At 54.3% G+C, this 18,031-nt stretch overlaps 2 long non-coding RNA genes across 2 annotated transcripts in view; one reads left to right on the top strand and one right to left on the bottom strand.

Annotated features, from left to right (window-relative positions):
• Nucleotides 1-16,964, top strand: part of LOC123383787 — an 84,205-nt gene extending 67,241 nt beyond the window's left edge. Inside the window, exon 2 of the long non-coding RNA XR_006593996.1 lies at nucleotides 6,777-16,964. This is a non-coding gene — a long non-coding RNA (uncharacterized LOC123383787). The remainder of the gene's footprint in view (nucleotides 1-6,776) is intronic.
• LOC123383793 lies at nucleotides 2,075-5,125 on the bottom strand. The gene is made up of 3 exons (XR_006594004.1): nucleotides 4,837-5,125; nucleotides 3,841-4,539; nucleotides 2,075-2,641 (listed from the first exon to the last, which is right to left on the bottom strand). It is a non-coding gene; the product is annotated as an uncharacterized LOC123383793 (long non-coding RNA).
• Nucleotides 16,965-18,031: the final 1,067 nt, after the last annotated feature.

Genomic DNA, 18,031 nt, shown 5'->3' with positions numbered 1-18,031 from the left:
GAGGCCACACCCTCCCGACCTGCGTCCTGTCCATCGTCACTCACATTGACCTTCAAGACGTTTCCCGACTCGGGGGCTATCACCTGCCGGCTCCTCTGCCTCAACCCCAGCAGAGGGGCTGTGTGGTCCAGAAGTTACCGTTTCATTTGTGGGCTTTGCACGAATTCTATCAGACGGCACTTACCTATTTAGCACCGTGCCCTGTTTGGATCCCTGTGGTGTTTTCAAGCTTTGGCCGCGCTAAGAACGCCTGGAGAGCCTACACGCACATGCAAAGGTGTGTCCCATGGCTTCTCGACCTTGCAGCCATTCGGCTCAGGATTCTAAACTCAGAGGGCTATGTGTCCACCCTGAGCTGGTAAGGGAGGCTCCCACCGAAGGCTGAGTCAGCAGAGGAGTGAGGACATTCCCTCAGAAGGGGAGTGTTTGCAGGAGGGGAGATGGCTGTGCGTGGCTGCCTGGTAACACAGGGAACACGCTCATCGCAGCCTGGGGACTGCAGACCGGAGGGCGGTGTGGGCATTTGTAACAAAGGGGCCCCCGAAGTGTCCACAGTTCTGACCCATAATTCTGCCTCTTGCAATACTCCTGAAGGATCTCCTCGTAGACGGAAACGAGGAAACGGCTGACAACATAGCTCTCGCACCCCCAAGTGTCAGCAAGAACACTGCTCTCTGAAAATAGGGGTTTCCATTCATGATTTACATCCCAGCCACATACTGGTGTTGAAGGGAGTGATTAAAAAGGAGAATGCCTGGGTGGCTCAGTCGGTTGAGCATTGACTCTTGGTTCTGTGTCAGGTCGTGATCCCAGCATAGCAAGATCGAAGCCCCACATTGGGGCTCCACGCTAAATGTGGAGCCTGCTTAAGAGTCTCTCCATCTCTTCCTCTGCCCCTCCCTGGCTCCTGCTGTCTCTCTCTCTCTCTCTCTCTGTCTCTCTCTCTCTCTCAAAAAACAAAAGTAGAGTTTTTAAAACATGAGGCAGAAGGATGCTCATGAAACAGTGGTCACGAAAAAGCTAACACAAAATGCCTTCAAAAAATTCACAAAAAGGCAGAGTGGTTCATTCCAGGTGGTGAGATTATGGGTGACTTTCGTTTCATTTGTACCGTGCTGTGATTTTCTAGGTGTTTAGAATTTCAAGGCTGTAAGGTATCAGTGGCAGCATGAGGGGCTGGTCCCCTGGGCTCCCTGGGTGAAGGACCCGGGAGCTTGGCTGCAGGCTGTGACAGGCCAGGCTGGCACACAGCGTGGGGAGGTACGGGTCCCTCGCGGGTCTTGCTGAGCCTCATTCTGAGGCCAGCTGGCAGCGAGCCAAGGGCTCCATCGTCTCGTCCATGGCCACGGGGGTTACCTGGAGTGACAGACCCAGCGGCTCAAAGTTCTGGGAGATCAGGCAGTCGGAGGCAGAGTCCTAGACCTTGAGTGGAGGTCCTGGCAAAACCATACTGTTAAGAAAGCACTGACCACCCTGAGGCCATATTTGGGGTTCCCTCCTGATGTTGGGCAATGCTTCCTCTTGGAACGTGAGTAATGGAACCCGCTTTGGTCCTAATCCTGTGATATCTGTCACCTACCCGCTGTGTGGCCTTTGGTGAGGCACTTGGCCTCTCGGAGCCTGTTTAGTTCCTTCGTGCATAAGATGGAGACAGTAAGTCTCACCTGAACTGATTCCTGGGAAGATTAAACAAGTAGGAAGCGTCTAACTGCCCGCTGCCTTTACTTATCTGAATGATTCCTAGAGGGCCTGGACTTTGCCATTGGAGTGGGAAATGGTGTTGCTTTTCTCTACCACTGCCCTGATCAGCCCTGGCCCATCTTCTTCTGGCTCCTGGATGACCTCTGGGGTCACACGGAGGCCCCGAGGCCTCCCTGGTTCCCTGGTGGTCACCTGAGCCAAGCCACACCCGCTTCACATCGAAAATGGCAAAAGCAGCGAGGAGTGGCCAGGGATCTGCCAGCTTTGTGGCATCTCACATGGTCACTGTTGCTCTGGGCTGGCATTTCATTAAGATGTAAGCCTTCCCATAAAACCACCCGACCCTTCAACTATTTTCATCATTTCCGCTAACTCCGCACGGCTGGTTAGCTTTAATGGGTCACGGAGCTGGCACTGGACATCTCTTCTCAAGCAGATCTGAGATGATATATTTGGGAGAAGTGGATGCACACGTAGGATTGTGAGGGTGTGAACTCCAAGGCCTCGAACTTCCATAATGGCTGTTCCCCCCACCCCCAGACGTCTGTTCGGTCACTGGTTTTATGAATGTGTTTGGAGTGCGTACTCGGGGCCCAGCCACGCTCCACGGGAGCGAGAAGGGGACGTCATCTGATGCGGATGAATCGGGGGCCCATGGGCCGTAGCCCCCTGTAGGAGGCACCAGGCAGTGCAGATCCGTGGATTCTCCCCCAACACCCACTCATGTGCTCACAGCGGGTTAGCCCGCTGTGCCACAGGGAAGCAGCGTTGCCCCAGGGTTAAGGGCATGGCGTGGTGAAGGCTGAATTCCCTGCCCAACTCCTGCTGCTGTGTGACTTTGGGCACATTACTTGGCCTCATTCACCGGCACAATTTCGTGGAGCTGTGCTCAGGATTAAATGCGTCAAGAGCTCAGAACCATACTTGCATACAGCAAATGCTAAAAAAAAAAAATGGAGACTGATTACCCCAGGCCAGATGCTGGGTCGCAAATTAAGAAGGGTCCTGTGCCCCAGGAGGTGGCATGGGGGTGGGGAGCTGGGGAGGCACACACAATGCAGAGTCACAGTGGAGGTAGGGTAGTGGGGGGAGGTGACAGGGTGGGTCACAATGGGGTATGGGCAGTGGGAGCCCCGGGGGTGGGTCACAATGGAGTGTGGGCAGCGGGGGCGCCGGGGGTGGGTCACAATGGGGTGTGGGCAGCGGGAGCCCCGGGGGTGGGTCACAATGGAGTGTGGGCAGCGGGGGCGCCGGGGGTGGGTCACAATGGCGTGTGGGCAGCGGGGACGCCGGGGCTGGGTCACAAGGGGTAAGGGCAGCGGGGGGCCCCGGGGGTGGGTCACAATAGGGTGTGGGCAGCGGGTTCCCCGGGGATGGGTCACAATGGCGTGTGGAGAGCGGGGACGCCGGGGGTGGGTCACAATGGGGTAAGGGCAGCAGGGGGCCCCGAAGTGGGTCACAATAGGGTGTGGGCAGCGGGTTCCCCGGGGATGGGTCACAATGGGATGTGGGCAGCAGGGCGCCAGGGGTGGGTCACAATGGGGTGTGGGCAGCGGGAGCCCCGAGGGTGGGTCACAATGGAGTGTGGGCAGCGGGGGCGCCGGGGGTGGGTCACAATGGCATGTGGGCAGCAGGTTCCCCGGGGATGGGTCACAATGGGATGTGGGCAGCAGGGCGCTAGGGGTGGGTCACAATGGGGTGTGGGCAGCGGGTGCCCCGGGGATGGGTCACAATGGGATGTGGGCAGCAGGGCGACAGGGGTGGGTCACAATGGCGTGTGGGCAGCGGGTACCCCGGGGATGGGTCACAATGGGATGTGGGCACCTGGGCGCCAGGGGTGGGTCACAATGGCGTGTGGGCAGCGGGTGCCCCGGGGATGGGTCACAATGGGATGTGGGCACCTGGGCGCCAGGGGTGGGTCACAATGGCGTGTGGGCAGTGGGAGCCCCGGGTCCCCTTCCAGGGACTGCCCACCTGGTGGGGAAGGAATGAGCTGGGTGGAAACACTCTGGATATCACCCTCTCTTTCCTGTGCACCCACTGGGGACCAGACCTCAGCCAGTGGATGTCCCAGCTCTCCCTACCCCACCCTCCCCCCTGCTGTCCCCCTCCTCCCTTCTGCCCTGGCTCCGGACTCACCTGCTCTCACTGGCCACAGGTGCAGGGTCCATCATGGCCCCCTTCCCTTCATGTCTCACTTTGGCCACCTCCAGAAGCTGACTTGGATGACCACGCATAGCAGGCTCTTTTTGCCCAGATGTTGGGTCAACAGTAATCCATTATCTCACTGGAAAGTCTCAAGACACCACATAAAACCAAATCATGGCTCTGTGCCCTCTGTATACATGACACAGAACCCCAATATAACAGACTGGTGAGCAAGGAGGGGGGGGGAGATCAGAGGGTCCCTAGTAATGGCCCCCGAGTTGGAACTACTGAGAGGCTTGTCACCTCTGGGTCCCCCAGGAGATTCACTCCTCTCTCCCCTTCATCCCCGACCAGAAACACTCCAGATTTGTGCCAGCAGACTGGTTGACTGTACTGTGTTTTAAAGGACAAGGAGTGCATAATTCACTCATTTATTCACTCAACAAACACGTTTACATGATGGTATATATGGTGGAGGTTCCAAGGGCCACAGGACCCAGTTCCTGCCCTTCAGAGCCGAGGCCACTGGGAATAGGTAAGGGAGCGTGGAGTGCAGTTCCAGAGTCAGGTTCAGATCGCAGCTCTACCGCTGACTCGCCGTGTGACCTTGGGGAAGTCACTGAACCTCTCGGGGCCTCAGTCTTCCCACCTATCAAATGCATACACTAGTTTTGCCCGCCTCGAGGACAGCTGTGAAATTGAAATAAGGTCATTTAGAGAAGCTCTGAGAACACTGCCCAGGGCAAAGTGCGGCAAGTATTTACTGCTCATTTAGCGGCCATTACTGAGCACCTACTATGTGCCAGGCACCAGGGATGCAGCAGTGATGGAGACACTGATGGGGTGCTAGGCCCCGGAGGGGTAGACAGGTGAGCAGTGCGGAATACCCAGGAGACCCCAGGCGTGGGAAAGCAGAGGCTCCTGGGGATCACACTCCCTCCACCTTTTCCTGCCCTGAACCTACAGCTGCTGGCCCCTCCTGCTCACCTGCCAGCCAGACCCCATTGTCCTGCGGCATCTGGGGAGCGCTTTGCCAATTGCCTGCCTCAAAGGTGCACTTGTCCTAGCTCTTGCCAGCTGGGGGACCTCAGGACACTGTCGTGGCCTCTCATCACCTGCTTTCTTTCTGTGAGGGAGGACCCAGCCCCTTCCACGGGGGTTCAGCGAGGAGCAGGGGACAGAGTGGATGGCATCCAGCCAGCAGGGTCAGCTCCTGCGGTGACCGGGAAGCAGCTGGTCAGCTTTAAACACACCTGCAGGGGCGCCTGGGTGTCACAGTCGGTTAAGCGTCCGACTTCAGCCAGGTCACAATCTCGCGGTCCGTGAGTTCGAGCCCCGCGTCGGGCTCTGGGCTGATGGCTCAGAGCCTGGAACCTGTTTCCGATTCTGTGTCTCCCTCTCTCTCTGCCCCTCCCCCGTTCATGCTCTGTCTCTCTCTGTCCCAAAAATAAATAAACGTTGAAAAAAAAAATTTAAACACACCTGCAGCTCTCCTGTGGCTCGCGGAGCGTCGTGGTCTGTGGTCTGCAGAGGTGGCCCAGGGCGGGTGATCTATCTGTGCCCCAGGTGTGGTGGAGGGGGTGAATTAAAAAGGTGGCTGGGTGGTAAATTTCTGGAAACACAAATTGGAAACCAGTGGAGGCTATTGATCTGCCTAATGGGAAGCCGATGGTTTCTGAGCGTGCAGACAGCTCCGGCACAGGCAGGTGGCAGGAATCGATGTGGCCCCTTCCCCGAGCTGATCGGCCCCAGGTGCACTGGGAACATGGGTCGGGGAGGGGCCGAGGAGGTGCCATACAGTTCTGTGTCTGAATCTTCCTCTTCTTGACTATTGAGAACACCCAGGGCAGAGGAGACCCCGCGGCTTTCTGTGCCTGTGTGGACACCAAGGCTCTAAGTTCCTGTCAGGTGGCCTAATGCTGCTGCTACAGAAATTCTCTTTTGAGGTGTTTGTGAATCCCAAGCCCTCCCACCACTGAAAGTCAAGTCTGGAACTCTAAAAGGAAGCATAGGGAGGGAGGCCACATGGAGGAGAGGAGAGGATCCGATAGAGGTTGCTATGTGTCCATGGAGCCCATCCTTCCTCTGCCTCCCTGTCCCTCCCTTCTTCTTCTCTCACCCACTCCCCTTTCTCTGTTATAGCCCAAATTGGTCACAGCCCCGTGGAAGAAGAAAGATGCCTGATGTGTCACTAGGGAGGCGAGGGATCCTTTTGAGGCATGCCCAGTGGGAGGACTTTCTTTTTCTTCCGGTTGAGTCTAGTTTCTCTTCACTCTTTGAACACTTGGAGACATGAATTAATTCCCCTGGTCACTGTGTCACTCATTTGTCGGCTCACTCGGCTGCTCACCCCATCCGTGTCTTCCCATCTTTATTGAGCTCAGCCTTTTTTGTCAAGCAAGAAGGGAGATTTCTTAGGAGAACATAGACAGCCCAAGGACAAGCAGAGAGTAGAGTAGCTGGTCCTCCCCAAAGATGGGAGCCAGCAACTGTTTAAGACATGAGAAGCCAAGCCTGCTGTATCTTTTCGCCATTCTGGGGTCACACATTCACTCACCTCTGCTCCTCTTTGTACATCACTAGACCCTTCCATCTTTTCAATCTCTTGGCTTCTCTCCGTTTCCACTGCCATGACCCTACTGTAAAGTACTTTTCTTTTTTTTTTTTTTGCCTGGGAAACTGAGGCAGCCTCCTGAATTTTCTCCCGAATCCCACCCTTGCCCACTTCCAATCTGTGTCTCTCACTACAGCCAGAGGGATTTTTAGAAATGAACAGTTTATTCAACAGATTTCACTGATCCTAGGAAAGACGTCAAACTCATAAGCACGGTGTGGAACTGGATTACCACTCCCCCACATTCGGTGCCCTGTATCGAAGTGCCCTGCTCGGTTGGAGGATTATACAGCATGGCCCATGGTGTCCTCAGGCATGGCAGAGGGGCTGCTGAACAGTGAAAACAGATGTGAGCACACGCGTGAAGAACCAGGGTGAGTAATTTACCACTTTTCTTTTCCTTTTTCCACGACAATGGCAATATTCCAGATAGAGACAGACTGCTCTGTCAACCTGAGTCCAGAGGGGAGAGGAGACGAAGGAGAGCCACATGTGCGTGTAGTCTGAGACATAAAGAAACTTTATTGTAGGCCACAGAGATTTAGAGGATTGTGTGTTACGCAGCGTAACCCATCCTAACCTAACCGATACGCATAATCCATGAACACTTGCCCATCGCCCCATTGCTTTGCTGAGGCACCACTGGCCTTTCGGTCCTTACACAGGTTGCTCCCTCCCTCCTTACAACATTTGTCTGTGACTCTCTCTCTCCTGGGAAATTTCTTCACTCCCACTGTTGGGCAGTTGACAGTTACTCACCAATGAGGTCTTGGCTTCGCTGTGAAGTACTCAGGAAAGGATGGCCTGGTCTCTGTTCAGAATGCCTAGAATTTACCTTCTTTGTCATTAGAGCTCTTTCACTACACTCTAAGTTGGAGGAAAACAGAGCCCAGGGATTTAGATCATGCTTCTTTGAGGCCCTACTCCACCCCCCACCCATGTGCCCGGGCCCATGCTGAGGGGCTGGAGGTAAGGGGGTACATCAGCCCTGTGAGATCGTGACCTGGGCTGACAGCAAGAGTCAGACGCTTAATCGACAGAGTCACCCGAGCGCCCCATCCATGGATGTTTTTGTGAGGATGAGGAAACAGGAGCACAGAGGAGGGTTGAGTTTGTACCACGAGACTGCATGGTCCCTTTGGACCCCGACCAGGCCCTAGCTCTCCCTCCTGGTGACTGGTCCAAGACCCGTGGATGGGTCTGCCATGGGGCCCCTCACGGAGTGCAGAAGAGCTTTGTCCCTGAACCCTGGATCCATGCTGGGTCTGGGCCTGCCCTGGGCCTCCTTGGCCCTGGAGGGTGCGCTCCCCAGCTTCCGAGGCTGAGCCAGCCAGCCGGTGTTGCTCCTGTTTGCGGCCGGGGAGTCCCACCTCCAGTTAGAGACTTCTCTCTTTTGTAGGCTCTAGAAACTCTGAGAAGGGCCCTAAATGCTGGGCCCTCGATTAAGGGGTTTCAGAAGGCAGGAGCCTCAGGGACGCCTTGCTTTGCAAAGGCCTTTGTGTTCCAGGAACTGCTCTCTGTGGCCACCTCAAGACGAGGTGTTTTTGACAAACATGTGTCACCTGCATGACACTTGTAAGCAGTTATGCCATGGCCATAAATCTGGGCTTGTGCTGCCGAGTGCGATACCGGCTCCTACATGTGGCTGAAGCACTGCCAACGGTGTCTCTGCTGGTTTGTCTGGCAGTGGGGGGTGCCAGGCTGCTTCAGGACACATCGGCTCCCAGCCAGTGGCTGTATGCTATGAAGGTCCCAACGCCGACGTCTTTCTCAGCATCCCACTCCCCCTTCCTGACCTTCCTGGCTCCCACTGGATGTCTCACAATGTGGACACTTTTGCACCCAGTCATGCTAATTGCTCTGAAAAGAAATAAAGCGGGAGGAGTGTGCAGGGAGTGACGCAGGCCATTTGTAAGAAAGATCTGTGATCTCCGGTTTGTTTAACAAACCTACTGGGTCAGAGCCTGAAGGAAATGGGGGGGAGCCGTGCGGGTATCCGGGAAGAGCATGCTAGTCAGGAGAGCTGCACATGCAAAGGCCCGGAGGTCAGGTTGGGTCTTATGGGTTGCAGGCAGGTGTGTCTGGAGTGCAGTGAGAGGCGCAAAGCTGGGAGCAGGGTGGGAGTAGGGAGCATCGTGTGGGATGGTGAGGCATTTGGCTTTCACCTGGAGTGTCACGGAAAGCGGCTGGAAGGCCCTGGGTAGGTCCAGGAAACCGCAGAGGAGGCCAGATGGCTTAGGCGCAGCCGCTCCCGGTCCAACTAGACCTTGGTCGTAACTGTGCTGACTGTAGATCCTAGCTGTAGAGCGGAACCCAGGTGACAGCAAACATGAGGGCCAGGTGACGGTCCCGAGGCCACCAGTCCATCTGTCTGCAGCCAGGCCTCTGCCTATAGATCCTGCAGCCTGTGCATCCTGCCCAGAATGCTGGGATGCCGGGATCAGTTAGGTTCTGCTGCGGAATAACCACCCCGAAATGTAGCGGCTTGCACCAACTGTTGACTTAGCTGGGCAGCTAGCTGCTCGGGCAGGTCTTCCGGGCTCACTCAAGCATGTGTGGTCAATGGCAGGGGTCGGCTGATTGCCGGCTGGCTGTTGGCCGGGGCGACTAGGGGCGGTGGTGAGTAGGCTACACGTGTCCCATTCTTCCAGGAGGCCGTCTGGGCTTCTGCACATGGTGGTGCCAGGGTCCCGAGAGGGTGGGCACGCAAGGCCACGAGGGTCTTTGTGGCCTACGCCTGAAAATAGCACGGCATCATTTCCACCACATTCTGTCGGCCAGAGCAAGTCACGGAGCCAGCGCAGATTCAAAGTGGGGGGATCTAGACCCCACCCCTGGTGGGAAGAGCTGCCCCATCATAGTGCAAAGGGTACGGAGACAGGGGACTGGAGGAACAGAGCTGTTTAGGGGTCAACCGCAGTGTCCCGTGTTCTGGAGAGAGGAGCAAGGCAGGAGCCAGGGCCCCAGAACAGTCAGCCATGGCTGTGTCTCTGTCGCCCTGAAGAAACCAGACCCCCAACAATCCAGGACTAGGCAGAGGAAGCTCGGACCATTTGTTCCTTTGTCACCAAATGCCACCTAGCCAGTAGCCATAGACTCAACAGTCCCCATGGAGGTGTCTTTCTCTGGGATGCTTACACCCAAGGACTGCGGAGATCATATGGAACATCGCACACCTTTGGCACCACCTCTTCCAGGAAGCCCTCCAGGCTTCTTCTGGGCTCTCCCAGGCTCACCGCCCTGCCCCCGTCACAGAAGTCAGTGTACTTGTGTCCCTCATTGACGCACGTGTGTGTCAGCCTCCTGAGTCAGAAAGGCCAAGGCCTGAGGACGGGGCTGTGTCTCACTCACCCCGAATCCCTACTCCTAGCTGGGAGTGTGCACTGAGGATGAGGCTGGCAAGGTATGGGTATACTGGGGACCTGCGTTCAGGGCTGACTCACAGTTGATGTCTGCAAGGGAAGGGGAGGGTCACTGTACCTGGTAGCAGGCCCCAGATGAGCTCGGCCTGGAGCCGGGACGGGGGGTGCTGGGAACGCATGCTGGATGCAGGCGGCAGCCAGAGCTCAGCGGAGCAAGGGCAGAGACCACAGTCCTCTTGCAGACAGAAATGGGTCTCAAGCTCTGGGCGCAGGCACCAAGGCAGGAAGGCAGCCCACAGGAGAGCGTGCAGAGAAGCCACTCCGGGTGTTCAAGGCCAGCACTGGGCAGATGGAAAGGCAGGCAGGACCTGCCAACCCCGAGGGAAAAAGAAACATCAGCCACGTTTGGCTATAGTCAGCTTTCGTTTACTGGAGTTTCCCTTGCCTGAGATCCACTGTACCCAAAATCAATATTATTAGCATTAAAAAAGAGAAGCCAACTAGGAGGTAGCAACCCCGAATGCACTGTGGTTTCGGTGCCATCCCAGCGCAGGAGAAAAACCTTCATCACCTTCTCATGCATACCAGAGACAAGGGAGGGAAGAATGGCGGCGGCGGGGCGGGGGGTGGGGGGAGCGGTCTTCACGAGGCCTCCAAGAGTGCCTCCCTGGGGCTCATAGTGAGTTAAGCCAGCCTGGCCTGCGAGTGTGCCAGCTCGTCCTGCCCACCTGGCGTCAGCACCATTGCCCCGGCCTGGGCCGGGCCGTCTCCCGTGGGGAGAGAGCTTGAAGCTTTTGCAGTTTGTAGTGGTCTGTTGTATTTAGAAACCCGAGCATCCCAGGGTCATAAATTACCTTGAACTAGTTTGCTAACCCTTGTGACTCGGTACAGCGCCTTCTCAGAAGCGGCCAGTTATGTCACGGACTGAGTGAGGCGTGGCCCAGTCCCCGCAGCGAGGCAGCGTGTGCCAGGCCTGGCGTGGATGGTAGCCACCCAGGACCACGGGGACGATGCAGGGAGGTGCCGCAGGTCTGTGCACGGCATTTCTGTGGAAATGCACTCCAGAAGGGAGAAGGGTCTGTGAGTCCATGAAGTGGGATTCTCACTCCCGGCACGTGGTCGTGAGAGCTGTACCACATGGAAGAGGCCGAGGGCACCGTGTAGTTCAGCATTCCTGTTACGTCCCTGCTGGAGGATCAGCTCCTGCTGGCACCTTCCCACGGATGGGGGCTCATCGCTGCCTGAGACATTGCACACTGACAGGAAGTTAGCTTCCCGCAAATTCCAGCTCCATCATCTGGGTACATGTTCTGAATCGGTGCTTGCAACAGCCTGGACAGAGTGGGAGGCCGTTGCAAGGCTGCTGGCCAGCTAGGACGGCTCTCCCAGCCTTTCCTCCATTGCCACAGCCCTCTGGCCACAACAGGTGCTAAAGGGCCCATCTGGTTAGACATTCCGAGTGTTACCCCTGCACTGCAAGTTCATTGGCCACGGCAATGTTGACATCAAGAGAAACACGTGTCATTTTCTCATCTCTAGAAAGAGCTCCAACGCCCTTCCTGTTTTGTATTCGAAAGCAGAGGGGTGACCCACACTTTCTGGGGTCATGGGGAGGAGATTCAGGTGTGAAGGGAGCATCTGCTTGTAATGTGGGATCCAGTTCCAGGATCCCCTGGCGTTCCTTGAAATTTGCTGGAGAAACACAACCCATTTGATGTGCAAAACCAGGCTTCCAACAGAATGGGACAGCTGAAACAGCCCAAAAATGGACAAGCCGCATGAAACAGGTTTTGAAGGCTGCAGCCTTTCAGGCAGTCTGAGCCTCCCGGAGCAGCAGGGAACGGGTTTTGCCGGGAGATGCCCGTTTGCGATGGCGCGCACTTCTTTTCCCCCGGGCGAGACAGGTGCAAACTCAGATGTATTCATTTTCCACAAACGAAACGACTCGGTTTTGACCATGTTGCAGACCTAGGACTTGGCTCCCTTGTTCCCGGGGGGTGTGTGTCTGGTTTTCACTCCATTCCGAAGGAGCCTGTGCAGGCTCCCAACTTTGAACCTTCTAATGATAATGATTTACTGGTTTCAGGGGGTTCGGGGTGGGGGTGGCGGGGGGAGGTGGGACAAGAAGAGTGATGCAGAGTTTGGAGTCTGAAGGAATGATTAGCTGCGTGGAGGGCCCGGGGCCAGTGCTCATGCTGTAGTTAAGGCACAAGGACTTTCCGCAGCACCAAAGCATCTCCTTTTGCTTCTCATCAACCCCTTGAAACGAACTCAGTCAATTTCACTGATAGGAATCAGTACCACGTAATGAGTGTCCGCCATGGGTCGGGGCCTCACCGCACCTGTACAACCAACCCCACCTGTTCAAGAGGGTTATGGTGCGCCCCAGTGTTTGAGCTCTGGGAGACTGGGGTAGAGAAATGCTGAACAGCTTCCCTAGACAACACGGCTTTCAAATGCAGATCTGAGACTTCCCACCCAAAGCCTTTCCAGGTCCTGTCCTTGGCGCCTGTGGAAGGTACAGATTTCCAGGCCCTGTCCTTGACGTGTCTGACTCGGTAGGGTCGGGGGGCAGGGCCCGAGACTCTAAATTTTGCCCCCTTCCCGCGTGATTCCAGCAGGCAGCCTGCACACCCAGCCTCTGTCCAAGCAGGCCAGCGTCCAGTATTCGGCTGTGCCCACCTCACCAGTGTGAGCTCAGAAACACCGAACCAAGCAGTTCCCGTAGATCCCCCCACCCCCCACCCCCCCACCCCTGGCAGAAGAATCCTAAAACCCTGACTGGCATTTTCCAAAGGTCCCAGCAAGCTTCTCGGGACCCTGAGCAGCCAGCCAGTGAAACATGGGGACTGCTTGTTTGGGGAGTGTGGGGGCTGCTTCTGGAGAAGGTGGGCTTGGTTACAAGTGTTGTCTTCATTGGAACGAGGACGTGGAAGGGAAAGCAATGAGTCCAAATTAATCCGTTTTCCTGTGAACGTCTCCCACCACCCCGTGCCAAGGCGAGGCAGCCTTTGTAATTAACTGACTGGGCCTTTTCTCCCCCCAAACCCAAAATGGGAGCGTGCGATTTATTTTGTGTGCGAGGTGGTATGAAAATTGCCAAAGTTGGCAGATGAGGCTGGGATGTTGGTGGAGCTGGGTCAACAGGGCTGAGCTGTCTGTCACCTCCAGGTCGGAATGGGGAGCTGGCTCCAAAGCAGGGACAGGGGCCGGGGCCACGGAGGTGCTGTGCGTGCCGAGGGCTGAGCAGGTGGCCTTGGGAGGAGAGCAGAAACTTCTTAGCACTGTGGATGGGAGTAGAGGCACTACAGTTCTGAAATCAAACCCTTCTCCTCGTCCTACCCTGTGTCACCACGGACCAGACACTGAACTCTCCAAGCGTCAGAGTCCACGTGGGTTCAGCGGTCTTTACTGAGTGCCTGCCGTATGTCGTGGACCCGAGTTCATCTGCCTGATGCGCATAAAGACCATCACTGAGACACGGGGTATAAAGCAAAGCAAGAGTTTATTCCAGAGGCAGGAGGGCGAGCCTCACATCCACCTCCCTAGAGGAGGAGAGTCAGGGGTACTTAGTGGTGAAGGAAAAAGGTCAGGGTACAGAGTTGCGGCTGCTAGCCCTTTGGTTACCCTTTTCAGTCCCCAGGTCTTTTGATCCGTCCGCATTCTTGTGGGTATTGGGACCACCACCCGGCCGCGGCCGTTACTTCCTGCTGAGGTGGGGTGGAGACTGGGGTTAGACAAGGGGAAACTTTGGGGTGGAAAGGAATGGCCTGCATTACCGGGATTTTTGTACTTTGGTCAATAGTTCCTGTACCATGTTGTGTCTAGGGCTTTAGGGGTACTAGAGAACAACAGGCAGCATGTTGTCCTCATGGCTTGATTCCCTTGTACCAGTTCCCCCACGTCGGAGGTTCAGGTCCAGCAGAGGCTCACTGGTCTGAGCCGGGTCCCTTTCGACCTCCTCCCTGCTGACAGGTGTAGGGAACCTGTGGATTCTTGTCATTCAAGTGTGAATCCACGGCTCAATTCCCTGTAGTCTCGGGGGAGTGGGGGGTCAACGGCACCTCGCAGGGTCTGACCTGGACAGTGAGGCTGGAGCTGGTCCTCTGGGCTCCCGCTCTTCAGGTCTTTAGTGACATCTTGAGTGACACCTTTGGATGTCACCAAGGGATTCAGGCAGCGTGAAGACACATCTGTGAGGTACATCAGCCTGCCGGAAGCAAACTCAGGCCCTGGATGTACCTGATAGTATCCAAATCGCTGGTGGGAGCCCCGCCAGCACCTCCTAGGTCACGAAAAGAACATAGAAAGTCTTGCATATGACATTCCACAGGGGCTTAAACCAAGCCCTCTTCTAGGGACCACTCTTTCCCAAAGCAGGGCAGATGGCACGGGTTGTTCCCAAGTGAAGTGGGTTTCTTGGCAGAGCTTTGCCAAAGTTCATTTTTTCCCCCTTTTTCCACTCTCTCGGTGTCTCCAGGAAGCGTGTGATTTCCACTGAATGCCCAAGGCCTTGGACTCTGTGGTTGTCACTCCACTGTCCCTCTGAATTATTAGCGGCAGTCCAAACCTAGAAATGATCTTGCTTCAAAGCATTTTGACAACTCCCGAGGCCTTCTCTGAACACCAGGGAGGAACCTCAACCCCGTTGATAAAGGTGTCTGCAGATACAAGCAAACCCCGAGAATTTCCCATTGTTCTTTGCATTCTGGGAAAGGCTGCGTGCCGGTCTTCCCCAGGTTTGGGGCGTCTCAGTTGTATACCCTTGGGAACTTGTGGGCACCCAGTCTTAGGGTTGTTTTTAGCACAAGCGTTGCCTTTTGTAGCATTTCGCTGAAACCGGAGCCCGCAGTATACTTCTGGATCCACTGAAGAGGGGCATCTTTCCCATAACGGGTGCTTCGAGGAATGTGGCTAATTATTTCTTTCATCAGATGCTCTAGGGTAAGGATTCCTTCTATTTCCAGCCGGTGTCAAGGCCAGCACGGTGTCCAAACCCCCACTCCTTACTTAACTCCTCTTTGGTCCTCCAAGGGACGTTGGGGTTGATATGTAGTTAAGTCTATCTTTGGCACGAGAGCTCTCCCAGAGGGTCTTGGAGTCTTTGACGGGCTGCCAGCATGGTTCCCTTGGGCAGTCGGTCCACTTTGTGGCGTCTTCCGCAGCGGACGGTAGCTGATGGGTCACCACTGCTCCCAGCTCTTCCTTGTCTTTGACCCGTGACACTGTCCCCATCCGTGAACACGTCCACGTCTGGATGCTCCGATGGCAGCTTGTCCAGTCGGGATGGCTGCGATCAGCTTGTTCAGCTCTCCGTGTGTCTCTGGCGATCTTTCTGAGTGGCCCTTAGATCACCGGGCCACTTTTCCCTCACGTGTACCTCGGCTGGCCTGGCTTCGGTTTGCGGGGCTTCAGGGAAAAGCAGTGTTCGTTCTCAGGGCTTCCAGTCAACACGGTGGGAGAAAACTGGAAACCTTAGTTTGGAGAGTCAGGGTCAGATATTCAAGGAAACCAGAAGAAGTCAGGACCCAGCCCAGGTGTATAGACAACCAACGAAGCCTCCCAGACGGCTCATCGGAACCATGATCTTACATTTTCACAGGTGTGTTACTGGAACAATCTCTCTCTCTGAAACCACCCTCATCTCCGCCAAAGAGAGCCAGATTAGGACACGTTTGTTTGTGAAATTGTCCAGTTGAAGCTGGGCCTGTTTACACAAGCGCCATCACAACGGTGATTGGTCATATAGGTGTTGGGTTTTTCAATCTGCTTCGCTGGAACTTTTCGTAAGGAATGTCAGATTGAACTTTTAACAGCCTTGTCAGGCTAAAGAAGCCAAGCCAAATACTGGCCATCAGCCTTTGCCTGCCATACCTATAGGTGTGGGTGGCTCCCTCTCTTCTCGAGATCCCCCAAATACCCTGAGGTTCCTGCACCTGCCAGGAAGTGACGACCTTCCTTATTCACCTGGTAGGGCTGCTGGAAACTTTGTAAGCAAGGTACGAGGCAAGTTTTCCAAGGGGCTTCATTGGCTCGGCAAAGTCAACCTTAACTAGCTCCTTAAAGCTCTCTGATTGTAGCTGAGTCTAGGCATATCTCCCTCAACTATGACATTCCAGTCAAAGCCTTGGCAACATGACCAATGTTTCCAGTGGCGTCCTGTTGCAAGGAGAACGGATTCGTATCGAACTTCTGCAAATAAATACACTGCCGTGAAAGTACGAGAATACTCCCTGAGAGTTTTGAATTCTGGTGGTACCAGGTAGGGAGAAAGGGATAAATGTTTCCTATCTGTGTATAAAGAAATTATTTACCAAACGTCTACCAAATGTCATAGGCAGACTTAAATTTAGAAGAGCAAACATTAGAGGACCAGCAATGTTTACACAAGGGTCTGTTTGAAAGCAGTTTCCCCATTAGTTCTGGGAATTCTTACTAAGCTTAGCTTTATGATCCTGAAGGGATCAGAGAGCTGTATTTGTCAATGCAGTGCAGCTGGCAAGGAGATTCTGTGACACACGCTACTTCAGTAGTTAGTATTACAAGCGATGACGCTATACCAGGACATATCAAACCCTTAGGAATCTTATAAAATCTCTAGGACACTTAGAGCAATCACCCATACAACAAAGCCTAAGAAGGTTCCTCATCGCTTATTTGATGATGCCTCCCATGTCATTTGACACACCAGGGAATAAGCCTAATTCGTCAAAAAGACTTCCATTCACAAGCTGGGTTTTTGGAAGTTGGTGAAATACCAGAAGGTTTCAAAACACGTGCCTAAATAGGATTACAGATCATTACAAAACAGGATACTTATTTAGCCGGGATGGCAAGAAGAGATTCTCAAGGTAAATGCAGACAGCAAGGTAAATGGAGCTGTGAGCAAACCTTAGCTCTCTTAACACTGAGCAGATTCAACTTTCTTAAGGAAGCAAAGACCTAACAGAGACAAGACATAGAAACTTTGTTTTTCTAGGCAGCTTAAAGATAAAGAAAAACCTCTGTTGATAATTTAGACCCATCATCTAAGAAGCCTCTGTCACATGAACAGCGAGAAAACCCAAATTCCAGTCTTATACCGTTGTACTTTGGATATTAAAACTCATTCGTTGCAACAAGATGAATTTTTAAAAAGATATGCAGTCCCTTCTTTCTTCCTCCGTGTCACCTCCCACGTTGATACATACTTATTTGGACAAGGACATCCAGGGCACTGCATGGGTCTGAGTTCTTGTGGCGGGTGTTGGGATGTGCTGACCAGAATGTCCGGCAGGAACCCAGGTCTCCCAGCCATAGCAATGCTGCCTACAGCCTTCGACGCTCAGACATCATCAGGGATCACCGTGACTGTAGGCAGCGGCCTTGCCAAGGGCATTGCCCGCTGCCCAGGTGGTCACATCCAAAGACGCTTACGAAGAGCCAGCCCCTTCCACCTAAGTTTGGATGCTTCCGAAGGGCAGTCCAACTTTCGGGATGGCTCAGAGAGTCGGCTAAGGCTTCCGTTGAAGTGTCACTGCTCAACTTCTGCCTGACATCGTTCTCTGCCTCCCCCTTCTCTTCCCCGGGGGTCGATCGCTGCCCTCATAAACTTGTTTCTTACATGCGATACTCCAGAATCTCGGCCCCGACCATGCATAGCATTTCTTTCGAAAGATTCCCTTCTCGCAAACCTTCTGCAATTTTCCCTTTCGCATTCCTTCAGATTTTGTCCTACGTTTTCCCCTCTTTTTTTTTTTTAATTTTGTTTGAGAGAGAGAGAGCACAAGCGGGGGAGGGGGGGAGAGAGAGACACAGAGAGACACACAGAGAGAGAATCTCAAGCAGGCTCCACTTGGAGCCTGACACGGGGCTCAATCCCACAACTCTGGGATTATGACTTGCGCAGAGGTCAGGAGCGGGATGCTCAACAGACTGAGCCACCCAGGTACCCCAAGTTTTCCCTCTTTGAATAACCAGTCTCACTTTCACTAAATACAGAGTTTTTTCCCTTATTTGGTCAAGTAGCCTTAATTACATTTGTTAAAATTATTTACATCTGTCTGTCTGTCCTTCGCTTGCCCGTAAAGCTTCAGAAGCCATTGGACAGGGCTCTAACGTCTTTCTCTTTTCCATCACATTTTGTGACAGTCACAACGCCAACAGCTGGTTTGACTTACAGTAAACACAAGCAGAGTGAAACTATCATATTTAATGTTGGCAATTC

This window comes from Felis catus, chromosome A2, assembly GCF_018350175.1.
Source record: "Felis catus isolate Fca126 chromosome A2, F.catus_Fca126_mat1.0, whole genome shotgun sequence".
Taxonomy (NCBI): domain Eukaryota; kingdom Metazoa; phylum Chordata; class Mammalia; order Carnivora; family Felidae; genus Felis; species Felis catus.
The sequence above is the reverse complement of the archived record's forward strand: the minus strand, read 5'-3'. Positions and strand labels throughout refer to the sequence as shown.